This window comes from Triticum dicoccoides, chromosome 7A (genome assembly GCF_002162155.2).
Source record: "Triticum dicoccoides isolate Atlit2015 ecotype Zavitan chromosome 7A, WEW_v2.0, whole genome shotgun sequence".
In the NCBI taxonomy this organism is placed as follows: Eukaryota; Viridiplantae; Streptophyta; class Magnoliopsida; order Poales; family Poaceae; genus Triticum; species Triticum dicoccoides.
Genome location: NC_041392.1, coordinates 139,441,032 through 139,463,499, shown reverse-complemented (window position 1 = coordinate 139,463,499; position 22,468 = coordinate 139,441,032).

The following is a 22,468-nucleotide window of genomic DNA, read 5'->3' as shown; positions in this document are numbered from 1 at the left end:
AAGTTTCTTGCTTGTCATGTTCCGGATACATTTCTAGAGTCCGTCCAGCTTCACCGATGAACCCCAGGACAGGCCCTTCTCCTTCCAGGAAGCGAGCCGCGTGGGGATTCCGGATCGAAACTCAGGGGCCGCCACCCAGTTGGTGTCGCGCGGCTCGGTGATGTAGAACCACCCCAATTGCCACCCCTTTACGGTCTCCATGAAGGAGCCCTCGAGCCATGCAACGTTGGGCATTTTGCCCACCATGGCTCCGCCGCATTCCGCTTGTTGGCCGCCTACAACCTTCGGCTTGATATTGAAGGTCTTCAGCCACAGGCCGAAGTGGGGCCGGATGCGGAGGAATGCCTCGCACATGACGATGAACGCCGAGATGTTGAGGATGAAATTTGAGGCCAGATCATGAAAGTTCAGCCCATAATAGAACATGATTTCGCGGACAAATGGAGGGAGGGGAAACCCCAGTCCACGGATGAAGTGGGGGAGGAAGACCCCCTCTCGTGAGGTTCAGGGGTAGGGATGACCTAGCCCGCGGCTGGCAGCTGGTGCGTGATATCTGCGGCTAAGTATCCGGCTCCGCGTAACTTTTTGATGTGCCCCTCCGTGACGGAGGAGGCCATCCACTTACCTCCCGCTCCGGACATGTTTTGGAGAGAGTTGAGGAGGAAGATGCAGACTTGGGCACTGGAGCTCGAGTGCGCGAGAATGGATGAGCAAGGAAGAACAAGGCGTGGGTAGAGAAAGGTGAGATCTTATACCTTTATAAGGGCGGACTAAACTATGCGCCCCCCCACTCGCCTGGTAAAACTTGCTTATCCCCCAAGCGTCGTAATTGGTGGCGCGGTTGGGTTACCCACGTCCGTATTGATGAGAATCTTGTAATGAGGGGAACACGATCTCTGCTTTGACAAGACGTGTCAAGAAACCGCCTCGCGTTATGTGCGGGGCTGGTTAAAGGAAAACGGTCCAAATAATTACCGGGCCGTGGCGTGATGTCATGCTACCGAAACGTGTCAGCAGATTAGATTTGTGGAAATATTATTATTTCTACGGTGGTATGTGGAAACTTATTTTGCAGGGTCAGACACTATCCTTGTAGTCAAGCTCTTCTGTGGTGTATTCGGAGGAGGAACCCGCCTTTCAATGCCGAAGACAACGCTGCGCACCGGACTCGTCATCATTGAAGCCTGGTTCAAGGGCTACCGAGGGAGTCCTGGGTTAGGGGGTCTCCAGACAGCCGGACTATATCCTTTGGCCGGACTGTTGGACTATGAAGATATAAGATTGAAGACTTCGTCCCGTGTCCGGATGGGACTCTACTTGGCGTGGAAGGCAAGCTAGGCAATACGGATATGTATATCTCCTCCTTTGTAACCGACCTTGTGTAACCCTAGCCCCCTCCGGTGTATATATAAACTGGAGGGTTTTAGTCCGTAGGACAACATACAATCATACCATAGGCTAGCTTCTAGGGTTTAGCCTCTCCGATCTTGTGGTAGATCAACTCTTGTACTACTCATATTATCAAAAATAATCAAGCAGGACGTAGGGTTTTACCTCCATCAAGAGGGCCCGAACCTGGGTAAAACATTGTGTCCCCTGCCTCCTGTTACCATCCGCGTTAGACGCACAGTTCGGGACCCCCTACCCGAGATCCGCCGGTTTTGACACCGACAAGTACCTTGAAGTGGTGGTTTGTTTTGTTTTACTAACGGAGCTCACGAAGAGTTTCTTTTAAGTTTTGTGTTGTGAAGTTTTCAAGTTTTGGGTAAATATTTGATGGATTATGGAACAAGGAGTGGCAAGAGCCTAAGCTTGGGGATGCCCAAGGCACCCCATGGTAAAATCCAAGGACACAAAAAAGCCTAAGCTTGGGGATGCCCCAGAAGGCATCCCCTCTTTTGTCTTCGTTCATCGGTAACTTTACTTGGAGCTTTATTCTTATTCGCCACATGATATGTGTTTTGCTTGGAGCGTCTTGTATGATTTGAGTCTTTGCTTTTTAGTTTACCACAATCATCCTTGATGTACACACCTTTTGGGAGAGACACACATGAATTGGAATTTATTAGAATACTCTATGTGCTTCACTTATATCTTTTGAGCTATATAGTTTTTTTATTCTAGTGCTTCGCTTATATCTTTTAGAGCACGGCGGTGGTTCTATTTTATAGAAATAATTGATCTCTCATGCTTGACTTATATCATTTTGAGAGTCCTTTAGAACAGCATGGTAATTCACTTTGCTTATAAATTTTAAATGCTAAGAGAAGTTGGATGCTTGATAGATGGTTTTGAGGTATAAATGTGGTAATACTAGAAGTGTGCTAGTTGAGTAATTGTGAAATTGATGAATACTTGTGTTGAAGTTGGCAAGTCCCGTAGCATGCACATATGGTGAACGTTATGTGACAAATTTGAAGCATGGGGTGTTCTTTGATTGCTTTCCTTATGTGTGGCGGTCGGGGACGAGCGATGGTCTTTTCCTATCAATCTATCCACCTAGGAGCATGCGCGTAGTGCTTGGTTTTGATGACTTGTAGATTTTTGCAATAAGTATGTGAGTTCTTTATGACTAATGTTGAGTCCATGGATTATACGCACTCTCACCCTTCCATGATTGCTAGCCTCTTAGGTACCGTGCATTGCCCTTTCTCACCTTGAGAGTTGGTGCAAACTTCGCCGGTGCATCCAAACCCCGTGATATGATACGCTCTATCACACATAAGCCTCCTTATATCTTCCTCAAAACAGCCACCATACCTACCTATTATTGCATTTCCATAGCCATTCCAAGATATATTGCCATGCAGCTTTCCACCGTTCCATTTATTATGGCACGCATCATCATTGTCATATTGCTTTGCATGATCATGTAGTTGACATCGTATTTGTGGCAAAGCCACTGTTCATAATTTTTTCATACATGTCACTCTTGATTCATCGCAATCACGGTACACCGCCGGACGCATTCACATAGAGTCATATTTTGTTCTAAGTATCGAGTTGTAATTTGAGTTGTAAGAAAATAAAAGTGTGATGATCATCATTAGAGCATTGTCCCATGTGTGGAAAGGACGATGGAGACTATGATTCCCCCACAAGTCGGGATGAGACTCCGGACGGAAAAAAAGAAAAGAGGCCAAAAGAAAAAAAAGAAAGAAGTCCCAAATAAAAAAGAGAAAAAATGATAGAAAAAGAGAGGAGGGACTATGTTACTATCCTTTTTCCACACTTGTGCTTCAAAGTAGCACCATGATCTTCATGATAGAGAGTCTCTTTTTTTATCACTTTCATATACTAGTGGGAATTTTTCATTATAGAACTTGGCTTGTATATTCCAATGATGGGCTTCCTCAAATGCCCTAGGTCTTCGTGAGCAAGAGAGTTGGATGCACACCCACTTAGTTTCATTGATGAGCTTTCATATATAGCTCTAGTGCATCCGTTGCATGGCAATCCCTACTCCTTGCATTGACATCAATCAGTGGGCATCTCCATAGCCCATTGATTAGCCGCGTCAATGTGAGACTTTCTCCCTTTTTGTCTTCGCACACAAACTCAATCATCATATTCTATTCCATCCATAGTGCTATGTCTATGGCTCACGCTCATATATTGCGTAAAAGTTGAATGAGTTTCAAAAAATCTAAGTATGAAACAATTGCTTGGCTTGTCATCGGGGTTGTGCATGATCAGAGCATTTTGTGTGAAGAAAATAAAGCATGGCCAAACTATATGACTTTGTAGGGATAAGTTTTCTTTGGCTATGGTATTTCGATAAGACATAATTTCTTGATTAGCATACTTGGAGTATTACTATTTTTATGCCAACAATAAATTTTTATCTTGAATCTTTCGGATCTGAACATTCATGCCACAGTAGAGAAAAATACATTGAATAATATTCTAGAAAGCATTCCACATCAAAAATTCTGTTTTTATCATTTACCTACTCGAGGGCGTGCAGGAATTAAGCTTGGGGATGCTTGATACGTCTCCAACATATCTATAACTTTTGATTGTTCCATGCTATTATATTATCTGTTTTGGATGTTAATGGGCTTTATTCTACACTTTTATATAATTTTTGGGAATAACCTATTAACCGGAGGCCCAGCCCAAATTGGTGTTTTTGCCTATTTCAGTGTTTCGTAGAAAAGGAATATCAAACGGAGTCCAAATGGAATGAAACCTTCGGAAACATGATTTTTGGAACAAACGTGATCTAGAAGACTTGGAGTGGATGTCAAGCAATCAACATGGCAGCCACCAGGCAGGGGGGCTTGCCTACCCCCCTGGGCGCGCCCTGCCCCCTCGTGGGCCCCTCGTTGCTCCACCGATCTACTTCTTCCCCTATATATGTTCACATACCCCGCAAACATCCAGGAGCACCACGAAACCCTATTTCCACCGCCGCAACCTTCTGTATCCAAGAGATCCCATCTTGTGGCCTTTTCTGGAGCTCCGCTGGAGGGGGCATTGATCATGGAGGGCCTCTACATCAACTCCATGGCCCCTCCGACGATGTGCGAGTAGTTTACCTCAGACCTATGGGTCCATAGCTAGCAGCTAGATGGCTTCTTCTTCTCTCTTTGGATCTCAATACAAAGTTCTCCTCCATTCTCTTGGATATCTATTCGATGTAATCTTCTTTTGTGGTGTGTTTGTCGAGATTCGATGAATTGTGGGTTTATGATCAAGTCTATCTATGAACAATATTTGAATCTTCTCTGAATTCTTTTATGCATGATTGGTTTATCTTTGCAAGTCTCTTCGAATTATCAATGGGAGAAGTGCTTAGCTTTGGGTTCAATCTTGCGGTGCTCCATCCCAGTGACAGAAAGGGAAACGACACGTATTGCATTGTTTCCATCGAGGATAAAAATATGGGGTTTACATCATATTGCATGAGTTTATGCCTCTACATCTTGTCATCTTGCTTAAGGCATTACTTTGTTCTTATGAACTTAATACTCTAGATGCATGCTAGATAGCGATCGATGTGTGGAGTAATAGTAGTAGATGTAGGCAGGAGTCGGTCTACTTGTCGCGGACGTGATGCCTATATACATGATCATGCCTAGATATTCTCATAATTATTCGCTTTTCTATCAATTGCTCGACAGTAATTTGTTCACCCACCGTAATACTTATGCTATCTCGAGAGAAGCCACTAGTGAAACCTATGGCCCTCGGGTCTATTTTCCATCATACAAGTTTCCAATCTATTTTATTTTCAATCTTTACTTTCAATCTATATCGTAAAAAATACCAAAAATATTTATCTTATTATGATCTATATCAGATCTCACTCTTGCAAGTGGCCGTGAAGGGATTGACAATCCCTTTATCGCGTTGGTTGCGAGGTTCTTATTTGTTTGTGTAGGTATGAGGTGACTCGTGCGTGGTCTCCTACTGGATTGATACCTTGGTTCTCAAAAACTGAGGAAAATACTTACGCTGCTTTACTGCATCACCCTTTCCTCTTCAAGGGAAAACCAACGCAGTGCTCAAGAGGTAGCAGGTATCACCAATCTTAGGCTCCTACCACTCCTTATTCCACATTCCATCAAATCCTAACCCAAAACTTGAAAACTTCACAACACGAAACTCAACAGAAAATCTCATAAGCTCCGTTAGTATAAGAAAATAAATCGCCACTTTTGGTACTGTTGTGAACTCATTCTTTATTTATATTGGTTGAATATCTACTCTATTCCAACTTTTCCATGGTTCATACACCCGATACTAGCCATAGATTCATCAAAATAGGAAAACAACACATAGAAAATAGAATCTGGCAAAAACAGAACAGTTTGTAGCAATCTGGCTATTTCTAATACTTCTTTAACTCCAAAAATTCTGAAAAATTAGGACATCCTCAGATTTTTTTTATTAATCTTCTGAAAAAGAATCAATATTTTATCATGCTTATGTTAAAAATGAGAATTGTTTCCCCGATCGCAAAAGTTTCTGTTTTTCAGCAAGATCAAATCAACTATCACCGTAAGCTATCCCAAAGGTCTTACTTGGCACAAACACTAATTAAAACACAAAACCACATCTAACCAGAGGCTAGATGCATTATTTATTGCAAAACTGAAGCTAAAAAGCAAAAACAAAAATAAAATTGGGTTGCCTCCCAACAAGCGCTATTGTTTAGCGCCCTTAGCTAGGCATAAAACACGAATAAATCTAAGTATTATCATCTTTGGCACGCAATCCATAAGTGGCTCTCATAATAGATTCTTAAGGCAATTTAATTTGATTTCTTGGAAAGTGTTCCATGCCTTTCCTAACCGGAAATTGAAGTCTGATGTTTCCTTCTTTCATATCAATAATTGCACCAATCATTCTAAGGGAGTCTACCAAGAATAATAGGACTTGTAGGATTGCAATCTATATCAGGAACAATGAAATCTACTGGCACATAATTCCTATTTGCAACAATAAGAACATCATTAATCCTTCCCATGGGTTTCTTAATAGTGGAATCTGCATGATACAAATTTAAAGGACAATCATCAAATTCACGGAAACCTAAGACATCACATAAAGTTTTTGGAATCGTGGAAACACTAGCACCCAAATCACACAAAGCATGGCACTCATAATCTTTAATCTTATTCTTAATAGTAGGTTCCCACTCATCATAAAGTTTTCTAGGGATAGAAACTTCCAATTCAAGCTTTTCTTCAAAAGATTGCATCATAGCATCAACGATATGTTTGGTAAAAGCTTTGTTTTGATTATAAGCATGAGGAGAATTCAACATGGATTGCAACAAGGAAATACAATCTATTAAAGAACAAGTATCATAATTAAATTCCTTGAAATCCAAAAGAGTGGGCTCATTGCTACTTAAAGTTTTGACCTCTCCAATCCCACTTTTATCAATTTTTGCATCAAGATCTAAAAACTCTGAATCATTGGGATGCCTTTTAACTAAAGTTGACTCATATCCAGTCCCGTCTTTATCAAGATTTATATTGGAAAACAAATATTCAATAGGAGTCACATCAATCACTTTAAGATCTTCATCATTATTTAAAGATTCTGGTTTAGCGGCCATCTTATTTACCAAGGTAGCTTGCTTATCAGAAATTTGGCCTACTAAATTTTCAAGATGAGCAAACTGAGATTTCAGGCCATAAAATTCCTGATACATATCATCAAGCTCTTTATTCACGTATTTCATAAAACTTTTCTACTCCTTGAGCTCATTTCTATAGATATTATTATGGTAAAATTGCCAAGACATAAGCTTCTAACATTATTTTCAATTTCGTCCAACCTCCTAAAGTGAGGATCAACATTTTTGGTGGGTCCATTGTGACAAAGCAAGCAATCCAACACATGAACCAACAAAAAGCAAGCGAAGAAGACGAATGGAAGAGAGGCAAAGAAAAGACAAATCTTTTCGAAAATCATTTTAGAAGTGGGGGAGAGGTAAACGAGAGGCGAATGGCGAATAATGTAATGCAAGAGATGAGAGTTTATGATGGGTACTTGGTATGTCTTGACATGTCGTAGATCTCACCGGCAATGGTGCCAGAAACTCTTCCTGCTATTTCTTGAGCTTGCGTTGGTTTTTTCCCTTGAAGAGGAAAGGGTGATGTAGCAAAGTAGAGTAAGTATTTCCCTCAGTTTGAGAACCAAGTTATCAACCAGTAGGAGACACCGCACAAGTCACTAAATACATGCACAAACAATCAAACAACTTGCACCCAACGCGATAAAGGGGTTGTCAATCCCTTCACGGTTACTTGAAAACGTGAGATCTAATAGAGATAGATAAACGGTAAAGTAATTTCTTGGTATTTTTGGTTTATAGATCGGAAAGTAAAAGATTGCAAATGAAGTAAATCAGAAACTAAAGTTGTAGATCGGAAACTTATATGATGGAAAATAGACCCGGGGGCCATAGGTTTCACTAGAGGCTTCTCTTAAGATAGAAAATATTACGGTGGGTGAACAAATTACTGCCGACAAATTGATAGAAAAGCACAAAGTTATGACGATATCTAAGGCAATGATCATGAATATAGCCATCACGTCCATGTCAAGTAGACCGAAATGATTCTGCATCTACTACTATTACTTCACACATCAACCGCTATCATGCATCTAGATTATTAAGTTCATAAAGAATGGAGTAACGCATTAAGCAAGATGACATGATGTAGAGGAATTAACTCAAGCAATATGATGAAAACACCATCGTTTTATCCTTGATGGCAACTATACAATACGTGCCTTATTGCCCCTACTGTCACTGGGAAAGGACACCGCAAGATTGAACCCAAAGCTAAGCACTTCTTCCATTGCAAGAAAAACCAATCTAGCTAGCCAAACCAAATCGATAGTTTGAAGAGACTTGCAAAGATATCAAATCATACATATGAGAACTCAAAGAAGAATCAAATAATATTCATAGATAAGCTGATCAGAAATCCACAATTCATCGGATCTCGGCAAACACACCACAAAAAAGTATTACATCAAATAGATCTGCAAGAACATCGAGGAGAGCATGGTATTGAGAATCAAAGAGAGAGAAGAAGCCAGCTAGCTACTAGCCCGTAGGTATGTGGTAAACTACTCACGCTTCATCGGAAGGGCAATGGTCTTGATGCAGAAGCCCTCCGTGATCGAATCCCCCTCCGGCAGGACGCCAGAAAAGGACCCTAGATGGTATCTCATGGGTACAGAAGGTTGCGGCCGTGGAAAAGTGTTTTCATGGCTCTCTCTGTTGGTTTTCGTATAGATGAGAATATATAGGCGAAGAAACTAGGTCGGTGGAGTCATGAGGAGCCCACAAGGGTGGGGGCGCGCCCTACCCCCTGGGCGCGCCCTCCGTCCTTGTGGCCGCCTCGTGGCTTCAAACTCTAAAACAAGGAAAAAAGGAACTGGCAGTGGGCTCTAGGTTAATAGGTTAGTCCCAAAAATAATATAAAATAGCATATTAATGTATATAACACATCCAAAATAGACCATATAATAGCATGGAACAATAAAAAAATTATAGATACATTGGAGACGTATCAGGGGGCAGCAAGCAAATCCAATGGTTGATGAAAGCAGACCAAAAAAACAAAGGCCGAAATAAGCACAAGGGTAAGAGATCAAAAATCACCTTCGCCGAGCTATTAGATAAATATCAAAAGAAGAGTGAAGAAAAAATGCTTATTATCCAAGTAATTTAAAAACATCAAAATCACCCCTAGGCGCAAATCTAAGAATCGGTATTGGCCAAGTGAGAACTTCAATGCAACATATTCATATCCTTATTTTAGGCCACCAATGCCAATGTCGTGGATACCTCCCTATGCTCATGTAAATACATATCCATCATGGGACATGTACGATACAAGGGCACATTCTCTATCTTATTTAGGACCATCTCACCAATATTATGCAGCTCCGAGAAGATCAACATTTGAACAATCACATGTTAAAGACCGTTTCAATCATAAGGAATCGGTTCGGAGCTCAAGGAAGAAGAAATAGGTGGTCAAGCAAGTTTACCGCGTTAAAAGAGACGGTCATAAGACTAGTACATCATATGTGATCTCAAATGAAAAAGAGCCAATTAAAGTGTTGACATTGGCTGCTAAAGGCAATGAGATAGAGCAATCAAATTCTGAGAGTCAAAATGCCAAATTCGAAGAAAAGAAGTTGAGAGTGCACAAGGCAAACAAGAATTGCCATTGGTCACAACAAAATCAGAGCCAAGGTGTCCACTCAACTTATCATATTGGAAAAAGAAGGAATTACAAAAGCTTAGTGCACAAGAGTTGAGAAAGAAAAACATGACATGGGTTCCCATGGGGGTCAATCAAAACAAAAATGATGTGCAAGCTTCTATTGCAACAAGTAAACAATTCAACCGAAGGTTTCCATCACCGCATCAAAATCTTCGGTTAACACATCATGCATATTCATCAAACATACCATTGATGCCTATGTTATGGAACTCATCCTCAGTTATGATTGGTTACCATCCATGGCCTTATTTTGATCCATGGTTGCAATATAATTTCTTACATCATGACAGGGCATTACAAAATCACTATAATTCATTTGTCATTTCATTTGTTTATTTCGGCTATACATGCTTTGGTGGATGAAGTCTACATGGACCTTATGGAGGTGGCCAATATTTATCTCTCTCCCTAAGAATATATCTAAGAATGGGCAGTGTGGTATTCTAACATCGTCCTTAGTATGATTAGAGATCGAGACAAGTGCTTGCATAGTAACTTTTGAAAATGATGCCATTGAAGATATTATGCATAGACCAATTAATCAAAATTGCAAGTGGACTTATGTTTTGATTGGGTGTGCTTTGGCTTATTGGTATCCAGAATTTACGTAAGGCCAAATCATCGTTGATTTTATTTTTGAGCATCATATTGACATCATGCATAATATTGATTTTAGCTTTGTCACTCTAGCACATGGAGCTTATATGTTGATGTTTAAATTTGTAGCAATGGCCAAGGTGTTGGTGTTGTTTATATATCTCCTTATGGTGCTACTTTGTGAAGCCTCGTGTCACTTAAAAATATTTATGTACAAATGATCAACGCCGAATATGCATTATTATTGGGATTGGAGCTTTTACTTTGCTATAGGTGCTATACATATTGAGGCTTTCAGTGATTAGTTATTAGTAGTGCAAGAAATATCAAAAAGTTATCAATGTTTTGGTGAATCACTTATAATTTATCTTGAGGCATGTTTAGATGTAATATTATCCTTGGGTTTTCTTTCAAATTGTTCATATATCTAGACATGACAATTGGAGAGAGTTGGCACAATAACCATCTGGCTACCATGTTGATCATAGTGTATTGCATATCTATCAATAGCCGATGCTTAGTCTCGTCGAAATTGGTAAGGCTGAACTGAAGCCGACCGCTTCGGCCACTAACAAAATTTTATGCAGGCAAAAGCAAGGACTAGAGGAAGTTTATTCTTGATTATCTAAAAAATTAAATCAAAAGGGTGAACAATATGGTTCAGAGGATGGCTTCGAGATATATATCTATGGAACTTTATCACCAAATTGTTAATGAAGTTGTGAATGTTTCAACCAAGTTTGCATCAAAGGTTCAAAGAAGTATTGACCGATATATATGAAGGAAATATATCATAGAGGCAATAATAAAGTTGTTATTTATAGTTCCTTATATCATGATAAATGTTTATTATTCATGCTAGAATTGTATTAACCGGAAACTTAGTAAATGTGTGAATACATAGACAAACAGAGTGTCCCCAGTATGCCTCTACTTGACTAGCTCGTTAATCAAAGATGTTTAAGTTTCCTAGCCATGGACATGTGTTGTCATTTGATGAACGGGATCACATCATTAGAGAATGATGTGATGGACAAGACCCATATGTTAGCTTAGCATAATGATCGTTCAGTATTATTGCTACTGCTTTCTTCATGACTTATACATGTTCCTCTGACTATGAGATTATGCAACTCCCGAATACCGGAGGAACACCTTGTGTGCTGTAACACCCCGGATGTAACTTACCATATTTGTAACTCCGACTCTTGCCTTTTCCGGAGATGCGATATGATTTTCCCTTCTTGGTTGGGTTTTTGTCTTTGTTTTGCATTTTGTCCTTGTCATGCATATCATATCAAGTCATCATGTGCTTCACATTTGCATACGTGTTCGTCTCATGCATCCAAGCATTTTCCCCGTTGTCTGTTTTGCTATCCGACACTCCTATGTCCTCCGGCGCCCCCTTTTGCCTCTTTTCGTGAGAGGTGTTAAACATTCTCGGAATGGACCGAGATTTGCCAAGCGGCCTTGGTACACCACCGGTAGACCGCCTGTCAAGTTTCGTGCCATTTGGAGTTCGTTTGATACTCCAACGGTTAACCGGGGAACCGTAATGGCCTCGTGTGTGTTGCAGCCCAACACCCCTCTAAAGTGGCCCAATAACCCATCCAAACCCACTCCATCCTCTCGGCCGTTCGATCACGATCGCGTGGTCGAAAACCGCACCTCATTTGGACACTCCAAACTCCTTCTGCGTATAAATACTCATTCCCCGTCCAAATCTGAGAGAGATAGCACCTTAACCCTAATCCGCCTCAATTTCCGCGCCCCAACAGTGCCACCTGCAGCCTCCCACCATGCGGGCCCTCCAGGTCCATCTCTGGCCCACCCAAGCCCATCTGGGCCCACGCACGCCACCGCCCGCGCCCGTCTCGCCGGGATTCTACGCTGCCATCCGCCGGAGCCTCTGCTCCTCCCGCCTCCTCGCGCCGGCCGGCAACCCAACACCGCCGCCGACGACAGCGTCCGACCCCGTCCTGCTAGGCTAGGCCCATGCCGCTCTCCTTCTTCCTCCTATTTCTTTCTCTCTCTGTCTCACTGAATCTCTCTCTCTCTCTCACCAGGAACGCCGCCGCCCAGAGTTTCCCGACCTCGCCGCCAGCCTCCTCGTCCTCAAGTATCGCCGGATCCGGGGTCCCCAGGCCCGGATCCGCCCATTCCCGTGTGGCCCAGCCCTCCCCGCTCTTGTCGCCGGCCGCCATCGCCTTTGGACGCCGCCGCCTCGCCCTGCCTCCTGCGCCTGCTCGCGTGAGGAGGATGACGCCCGATCCCGTGGGCCGCGGCCTTCCTCCGCTAGGCCGGCCCAACTACTCCCATGACCCGGCCCGGTCCACTTCCACAGCCCAGCTGCCACCCAAATCCTGGGCCGAAGCCCATGGTGAGCCTTGCCTTTATCCAGCGCCCTGTGCATCATTTAGTTATCTAGCGCTCACATCTTTTTTTCTGGAAAACTGCTAAGTCCTAGATCTGTGACATTTTGTAGCCCTGTTCAGCATGACATAGCTCCTCATCCATAGATCCGTTTTGCATGCATGATACATCAAAATGTTCATCAGGATGTGCTCTTAATTTTGTTCCATTGTGGCATGCTTGTTTGAGTCCATCTTGGTGCCCAAATCGTTGATGCAAGAGTGCTATAAAATGTTAGGTGCTGATTCTTAGCAGAGTATGAGCTATTGTCATTTTTGCTACAATTGTTGTGTGCTGCTAATGGACTTGAGCTCTACATGTGTTTTGGGCTATGCCATGCCATCTTTACAGGGGTGTATGCCATGTATTTTTGTGATCAATGTGGTGACTAACACATGCATGTAAAGTAGCTCTCGTGATGTTGCTGATTTCAAGGACTTAGAATTTCACTGTCATTTCCCTGCTGTTATTTTTATGCCGTGTATTCATGTTGCTATAGTGTGATCCATGCTTGTTTTGAGTATCTCCAGTAAGGGTGATTTGGACATATGGTTGTGCTCTATCCATCCATGCCCCTGTTTGCAATTATGGAGTGCCCTAGTATGACTCAATCTTGCTCTACTTTTGCTATAAAATGTTCCTGGCAGATTGTTTACATGTTAATCAATTTTGCCAAGGTAGTTGTAGTTGATCCATGCATGCTATGATATTGTTCTTGCCATGGTTAGCTTCTTGATCATGTCTTCTTGCTGGTAGTATTCTTAGTTTGTCATGCAATGCCTTGTGATGAGTGAATCGAGATCGCAAAGAGGCCTTCGTAACTCTGTTTTTGCCATGCCTAATTTTCTGCTAAGTCTGAATCTGTTAACGAAACTTGCTATGTTTACATGGGTGCCATCATATCTTCTGATCCTTTTTGGCTTATGGTCAGTAAGGGACATTTGTGCTATGCTTAAAGTAGATTCATGCCGTGCCTTGTATTGATATGATCTGGTCTTGTAGCATGTTGTTTGCTTGCTCTAAACATTGCTTCCTGATGTTAATTCCTGGCATGTTAATATTTTCACGAAGTCTGTGAAGCTGATATCTTTTGCACAATTGCCATGCTTGTTTGAACCTTCTATTGTGTGATTTAGCCGTAGCTCAGTGTTCATATTTTGTCAAGTATCTTGAGTAGATCACTGCCATGTGCTTTGTTGCTATGTTAGAGTGCAGTAGCTTAGTTTCTTGTAGCATTCTATATGGCATCATGCCGTTAATCACAGAATTGTGCCATTCTTGTTTTGCTTGCCATTTGCAAACCGTGCATCCGATTCCGGTGATCTTTATATAGATTTCGGCCGAAATCAACTCATATTTCCAGCGGCACACTTGGTTTTCCAAGTAGAGGCTTGGTTCAATCTTTCCCTTCTGAAGCATGCATATGCATTGCATATCACATCCCGCATGTCATGTCATGTTTTGCATCATGGTGCTTGCACATTGCTCTGTGGTTGATTGTGTTTTCCTTTGATTGTGTTCTTGCTTTGGGTAGAGCCGGGAGACGATTACGTGATCGAGGAACCCATTGAGTATGCTTACGAGGATCAAGCTTTCGTCAACTCGGAGAACTTTGTAGGCAAGATGACCATACCCTCGAAATCACTTCTATCTTTGCTTGCTAGTTGTTTTGCTCTATTGCTATGCAGTGATGCCTACCACTTGCTATATAATGCCCCCATATTGCCATGTCAAGCCTCTAACCCACCTTTTCCTAGCAAACCGTTGTTTGGCTATGTTACCGCATTGCTCAGCCCCTCTAATAGCATTGCTAGTTGCAGGTGAAGATGAAGTTTGTTCCATGTTGGAACATGGATATTGTTGGGATATCATTATTATCTCTTATTTACTTTAATGCATCTATATACTTGGTAAAGGGTGGAAGGCTCCTCCTTATGCCTGGTGTTTTGTTCCACTTTTGCCGCCTAGTTTCCGTCATACCAGTGTTATGTTCCCTGATTTTGCATTCCTTACGCGGTTGGGTGATAATGGGAACCCCTTGTTAGTTCGCCTTGAATAAAACTCCTCCAGCAAGGCCCAACCTTGGTTTTACCATTTGCCACCTCAGCCTTTTTCCCTTGGGTTCCGTGGACTCAAGGGTCATCTTTATTTTAAACCCCCGGGCCAAGCTCCTCTGGGTGTTGGTCCAAAATAGAGCCACTTGCAGCGCCACCTCGGGGAAACTTGAGGTTTGGTTTTAGTTGTACGTAGTGTTCATCCGGTGTGCCCTGAGAACGAGATATGTGCAGCTCATATCAGGATTTGTCGGCACATTCGGGCGGCTTTGCTGGTCTTGTTTTACCATTGTCGAAATGTCTTGTAACTGGGATTCCGAGTCTGATCGGGTCTTCCTGGGAGAAGGAATATCCTTCGTTGACCGTGAGAGCTTGTGATGGGCTAAGTTGGGACACCCCTGCAGGTTTTGAACTTTTGAAAGCCGTGCCCGTGGTTATGGGCAGATGGGAATTTGGTAATATCCGGTTGTAGAAAACTTGACACTTAACTTAATTAAAATGAATCAACCGCGTGTGTAGCCGTGATGGTCTCTTCTCGGCGGAGTCCGGGAAGTGAACACGGTTCTTGTGTTATGCTTGAACGTAAATAGTTTCAGGATCACTCTTGATCACTTCTAGTTCACGACCGTGCTTTTCTTCTCTTCTCGCTCTCTTTTGCATAAGTTAGCCACCATATATGCTAGTGCTTGCTGCAGCTCCACCTCACTACCCCTTTCCTACCTTAAGCTTAAATAGTCTTGATCGCGAGGGTGTGAGATTGCTGTGTCCTCGTGACTCACAGATTACTTCCAAAACTAGATGCAGGTGCCGATGATGCCAGTGCAGGGGACGCGACCGAACTCAAGTGGGAGTTCGACGAGGATTCAGGACGTTACTATGTATATTTTCCAGATGACCAATAGAGGAGCCCAATTGGGGCGATCGGGGATCTAGCATTTGGGGTTGTCTTTCTTTATTTGGTTCCGTAGTCGGACCTTGATTGTATTCTGGATGATGTAATGCTATATTTATGTATTGTGTGAAGTGGCGATTGTAAACCAACTCTTTATCCCTTTCTTATTCAGTAAATGGGATGTGTAAAGATTACCCCTCTTGCGACATGCCTACTATGCGGTTATGCCTCTAAGTTGTGCTCCGACACGTGGGAGATATAGCCGCATCATGGGTGTTACAAGTTGGTAATCAGAACCTTCCCCGACTTAGGATCCCCCTGCTTGATCGAATCGCTGACGTTGTCGAGTCTAGAAAAATGTTTTGAGTCTTATAGGATTATATATATCGGAAAGTAGGATCCTTTTTACTCCTCAGGCCCTTCGTCGCTCTGGTGATGCTTCCTGACGTAGTGTTTTGACTCTTCTCTTCTCAAAATTTCACTAAAATATTTTTTAGGATCACGCGGGTATCTTGGAATCATTCCGATGGTTTTGTGACGAGAACATTATTCTTGGTGCCTTCTGACATTTAGGGGTTGTGGCAGTGTCCCGGGGAGTTGAGCTCCGAGGTGTTGTCGTCACAATTTTATCATTGCAGTTCTGGAATACCTGAGTTCGCTGACATCAAAAATCTCCTTTATGCAGTTGTTGGTGAGATAACCTCGACGCCACCCAGTACTGAGCGGGAGTTCGGGAGTATTGCCATAACTCGTATAATGGATGCTTTTCGAAGGTTGAGGTAAATGATTTCCGAAGGTTTGTTGGTTATGTGTTGAAGGATGGATACAGCTGGATGTAGGATTTGCTAGTTTTGGGTGAGATATTATGCTTCCCTTGTATCCCCAACACCTGATTGCATAACTAGAAAGTTTCGGGAGTTTATAAGTGGGAATTCAAGTAGTTCGTAGGATATCCTTTCAACAGTCACATGATATGATATGGGATCTATCATATGTTTGTTTCCGGCTTATTCTGCAAGCCAATCCTTTGTTTTGTTTTCAGTTGTGGTATTCGAGTTGCTTCGATGTCAAGTGTTGATTCCATAGCTTCCCTAAGTGGTGTTCTCACACTTCTATGTGAATACCAATCCTTCTTGATAATCGGGATTGTCATGTCAATCTTTTTCAACCGGCATGTTTCTCTTCAAGTGGATCCGATCATTTCCACTTTCACAAGATCACCTCTCGGTTTTCCCAACGGTGTTCGCTCCATCTGCACAAGTTGCCTTTGTTTTCCCACCCACCCACCCTTTTCTTCAAGGACTCATATATCTTAATCAAGTATCCATTTTATTGGTGGAAAGCTTCTCTATTCTTTTCCGTCAATGTTTTATCCGGTGATTCTCAGGAAGATGCTAACGGAGCTTCAAGTTTATCATTCTTCGTTCTCTTTTCTCCTCCGGTGGGTTCAATTCAAGCTTTTGGTGTTGATCACATTCCTTTCCTTGTTTCAAATGCTTTATCATTCCGGTGCGCCAATTAATTATTCACCTCAAGCTATTCATTTGTCCGGAGTGCTGACGATATCTCAGAAGATTCAAGTTTCCATTCTCAATTCACTCAAGTTCTTTTGAGGATGATATCTCATTCAAGCCATTTAAATCAACCAGTGCTATCTCCCTTTCAAGCAATCTCTTCAACGATGTTTTCTCTTGAGTGGGCCCTAACCCACAGGTTTTTTTCCCAGGATCTTACCTGAGTCTTCTAATTTTCCTGGAGTTATTCTCAAATCTCCTAAAGTTTGACGTGAGAATGAATTTTCATGAGTCAAATGCATTTCTCCAAGATCTTTCAAAGTCTTTTCATCCTTTCTAATTTTCATCCCGGAGTATCTCAACAATTCGTGGTGGTGTTTCTCATCGTCATTCTCTGCATTTGAAGACCGAAGAAGAGTTTCTCCTCCAAATCTTACCCATTCTTCCAAAGACGCGAAGTTCAAGCTTGATGCCATCCTCTCATAATTGTTTTTAATTGTGAGAATTGTTTTCACCCATCCGGAGCAAATTCAAGAGTCTTTCAGTTTGATTCTCCGGAGCCCATCATCTCATAATTATTCATTCTCAGCTTTCAGCTATTGTTCTCCAAATCTTACCGGTGCACCATTCAAGTATTGTCTAATTAGTTCGTGATCTCTTCGTTCTCTCGCATCTTGATTCACTCAAGTATCTTTGTTCATGTTCAATCCTTACGGTGGTTCGTTCAAGATTTATATTCCTTCGTTATAATATCAATTTATTCGTTGTTTCAATCCTACCGGTGGCTCATCGAAGACCTTCTCAAGTTTGCGCTATATCTTTCCTCAATCCTTTCCAATAAGAATGACTAGTATGCCAAATCCTTTGTGTGCCATCAATTTAATTTTATGAAGGATAAGCATACAATAAATCTTATTCTTATTTCCTTGAGGTGATTCAATTCTTTATTTCGGAGGCTCATCAAATTCTCGGTTTCACTTGATTCATCTTTTATTTTTCGGAGTTCCAGGTGTTTTCCGCTTTATCTCATCGCGAAGCTCCATCTAATCATTACAAGGACTCACCTTGTGTTTTCAACTTCTCTTTCTTTTATCATCCTTTTATTACCGGAGTTCTTCATGGAGGTTCTACATGATGGTTCAGCAAGGATTTAATTCCTTCTCAAAGCGTTCATCAAGAGTCTTTTTAGAGGAGCTCAAGTATTCTTCATCTTGCATTCCGAAGTGCTATTCTTTCTATCTTATCTTTTCAGGTGGTGTTATGTCATTCTTGACAATTTCCCTTTGTGTTTCATGATTCACAAGTTGTTAAGAATGAGATAATTAAACCCACCAATCTCTTCATTGGAGTTATCTTGGGGTATATTTCACCTAAAGCTTTCCCTAAGGATTGTTGCTATTTATGGTGCTTATAAATTACCCAAGTTCTTCATTTATCCCCCCGGTGAAATAAGTTTCTCGTCTCCTTGTTCATATCAATCCAATCTAATTTTTTTCTTTAGTGGCATAATTTCACCTCATAGTTTTGAGAAGTTTTCCATAATCCCACTACAAGCTTACTCTTTTCGTTGTTGGTTTTTCCAACAACTCCGTTCGACCCTTCTCCTGAAGATTTTTTTCAAGCTCATTTGAGGTAGAATATGTTGTTTTCTTCTCCGTTCCTTTAATTCCATTCTTTCATTTCTTCCGGAGGCATTGTGATGTTGCTCTCTTTAATCATCATCTTGAGTTGTGAGGATCGTGTTATTTCATGCTTATCCATTTAACCGGAGTGTTGTGTCCTCTGCTCAAGTTCTTTTCATCTTATCAAGCTTTGTATCTCTTTTCAACCGGAGTGCTGTTCGAATTTGTTCTTCCTCGTTCCCCTTTTCGAACGGAGAGTTGTCAACTTTGTTCATCTCCGTTGTATTCTTTTCTCAAAATGGTTTAACCTCTCAAGGTTCTTTGGTTTCACTTGTTTGTCAAAGAAGCAACTTAGTTTTACCTCTTATTTTCCTCTTCCTTTTCCCTCCGGTGCCATCCTAGATCTCGGGACGAGATCCTCTCGTAGTGGTGGAGTGTTGTAACACCCCGGATGTAACTTACCATATTTGTAACTCCGACTCTTGCCTTTTCCGGAGATGCGATATGATTTTCCCTTCGTGGTTGGGTTTTTGTCTTCGTTTTGGATTTTGTCCTTCTTATGCATATCATATCATGTCATCATGTGCTTCGCATTTGCATACGTGTTCGTCTCATGCATCCAAGCATTTTCCCCGTTGTCCATTTTGCAATCCTACACTCCTACATCCTCCGGCGCCCCGTTTTGCCTCTTTTTGTGAGCGGGAGTTAAACATTCTCGGAATGGACCGAGATTGCCAAGCGGCCTTGGTACACCACCGGTAGACCGCCTGTCAAGTTTCGTGCCATTTCGAGTTCGTTTGATACTCCAACGGTTAACCGAGGAACCATAAAGGCCTCGTGCGTGTGTTGCAGCCCAACACCCCTCTAAAGTGGCCCAATAACCCATCCAAACCCTCTCCATCCTATCGGCCGTTCGATCACGATCGCGTGGTCGAAAACCGCACCTCATTTGGACACTCCAAACTCCTTCTGCATATAAATACTCATTCCCCATCCAAATCTGAGAGAGATAGCACCTTAACCCTAATCCGCCTCGATTTCTGCGCCCCAACAGTGCCAGCCGTAGCCTCCCACCGTGCGGGCCCTCCAGGTCCATCTCTGGCCCGCCGAAGCCCATCTGGCCCTGAGCGCGCCGCCGCCCGCGCCCGTCTCGCCGGGATTCTCCATCGCCGTCCGCCGGAGCCTCTGCTCCTCCCGCCTCCTCGCACCGACCGGCAACCCAACGCCACCGCCGACGACCGCGTCCGACCCCGTCCTGCCAGGCCAGGCCCGCGCCGCTCTCCTTCTTCCTCCTACTTCTTTCTCTCTCTGTCTCACCGAATCTCTCTCTCTCACCGGGAACGCCGCCGCCCGGAGCTTCCCGACCTCGCCGCCGGCCTCCTCGTCCTCAAGTATCGTCAGATCCGGGGTCCCCAGGCCCGGATCTGCCAGTTCCCGTGTGGCCCGGCTCTCCCCGCTCTCGTCGCCGGGCGCCGTCACCTTTGGACGCCACCTCCTCGCCCTGCCTCCTGCACCTGCTCGCGGGAGGAGGAGGATGCCCGTTCCCGTGGGCCGCGGCCTTCCTCCGCTGGGCCGGCCCAACTGCTCCCACGACCCGGCCCGGTTCACCTCCACAGCCCAGCTGCGCACCCAAATCCTGGGCCGAAGCCCATGGTGAGCATTGCCTTTATCCAGCGCCATGTGCATCATTTAGTTATCTAGCGCTCACATCTTTTTTTCTTTTGGAAAACTGCTAAGTCCAAGATCTATGACATTTTATAGCCATGTTCAACATGCCATAACTCCTCATTCGTAGATCTGTTTTGCATGCCTGATATGTCAAAATGTTCATCAGGATGTGCTCTTCATTTTGCTCCATTATGTCATGCTTGTTTGAGTCCATCTTGATGCCCAAATCGTTGATGCAAGAGTGCTATAAAATGTTAGGTGGTGATTCTTAGCAGAGTATGAGTTATTGTCATTTTTGCTACAATTGTTGTGTGCTGCTAATGGACTTGAGCTCTACATGTGTTTTGGGCTATGCCATGCCATCTTTACAGGGGTGTATGACATGTAATTTTGTGATCAATGTGGTGACTAGCACATGCATGCAAAGTAGCTCTCGTGATGTTGCTGATTTCAGGGACTTAGAATTTCACTAAGTCATTTCCCTGCTATTATTTTTATGCCATGTATTCATGTCGCTACAGTGTGATCCATGCTTGTTTTGAGTATATCCAGTAAGGGTGATTTGGACATATGGTTGTGCTCTATCCATCCATGCCCCTGTTTGCAATTATGGAGTGCCCTAGCATGACTCAATCTTGCTCTACTTTTGCTATAAAATGTTCCTGGCAGATTGTTTACATGTTAATCAATTTTGCCAAGGTTGTTGTAGTTGATCCATGCATGCTATGAGATTTTTCTTGCCATGGTTAGGTTCTTGATCAGGTCTTCTTGCTGGTAGTATGCTTAGTTTGTCATGCAATGCCTTGTGATGAGTGAATCGAGCTCACAAAGAGGCCTTCATAACTCTGTTTTTACCATGCCCAGTTTTCTGCTAAGTCTGAATCTATTAATGAAACTTGCTATGTTTACATGGGTGCCATCATATCTTCTGATCCTTTTTGGCTTATGGTCGGTAAGGGACTTTTGTGCTATGCTTTGAGTAGATTCATGCCATGCCTTGTATTGCTATGATCTGATCCTGTAGCATGTTGTTTCCTTGCTCTAAACATTGCTTCCTAATGTTAGTTCATGGCATGTTAGTATTTTCACTAAGTCTCTGAAGCTGATATCTTTTGCACTTTTGCCATGCTTGTTTGAACCTGCTATTGTGTGATTTAGCCGTAGCTCAGTGTTCATCTTCTTTCAATCATCTTGAGTAGATCACGGCCATGTGCTTTGTTTCTATGTTGGAGTGCAGTAGCTTAGTTTCTTGTTGCATTCTAGATGGCATCGTGTTGTTAATCGCAGAATTGTGCCATTCTTTTTTGCTTGCCATTTGCAAACCATGCATACGATTCCGGTGATCTTTATATCAATTTTGACCGAAATCAACTCATCTTTCCAGCGGCACACTTGGTTTGCCAAGTAGAGGCCTGGTTTAATCTTTCCCTTCCGAAGCATGCATATGCATTGCATATCACATCCCGCATGTCATGTCATGTTTTGCATCATGGTGCTTGCGCATCGCACCATGGTTGATTGTGTTTTACTTTGCTTGTGTTCTTGCTTTGGGTATAGCCGGGATACGATTACATGATCGAGGAACCCATTGAGTACGCTTACGAGGATCAAGCTTTCGTCAACTAGGAGAACTTTGTAGGCAAGATGACCATACCCTCGAAATCACTTCTATCTTTGCTTGCTAGTTGTTTCGCTCTATTGCTATGCCGCGATGCCTACCACTTGCTATATCATGCCCCCCATATTGCCATGTCAAGCCTATAACCCACCTTTTCCTAGCAAACTGTTGTTTGGCTATGTTACCGCTTTGCTCAGCCCCTCTTATAGCGTTGCTAGTTGCGGGTGAAGATGAAGTTTGTTCCATGTTGGAACATGGATATTGTTGGGATATCATTATTATCTCTTATTTAATTTAATGCATCTATATACTTGGTAAAGGGTG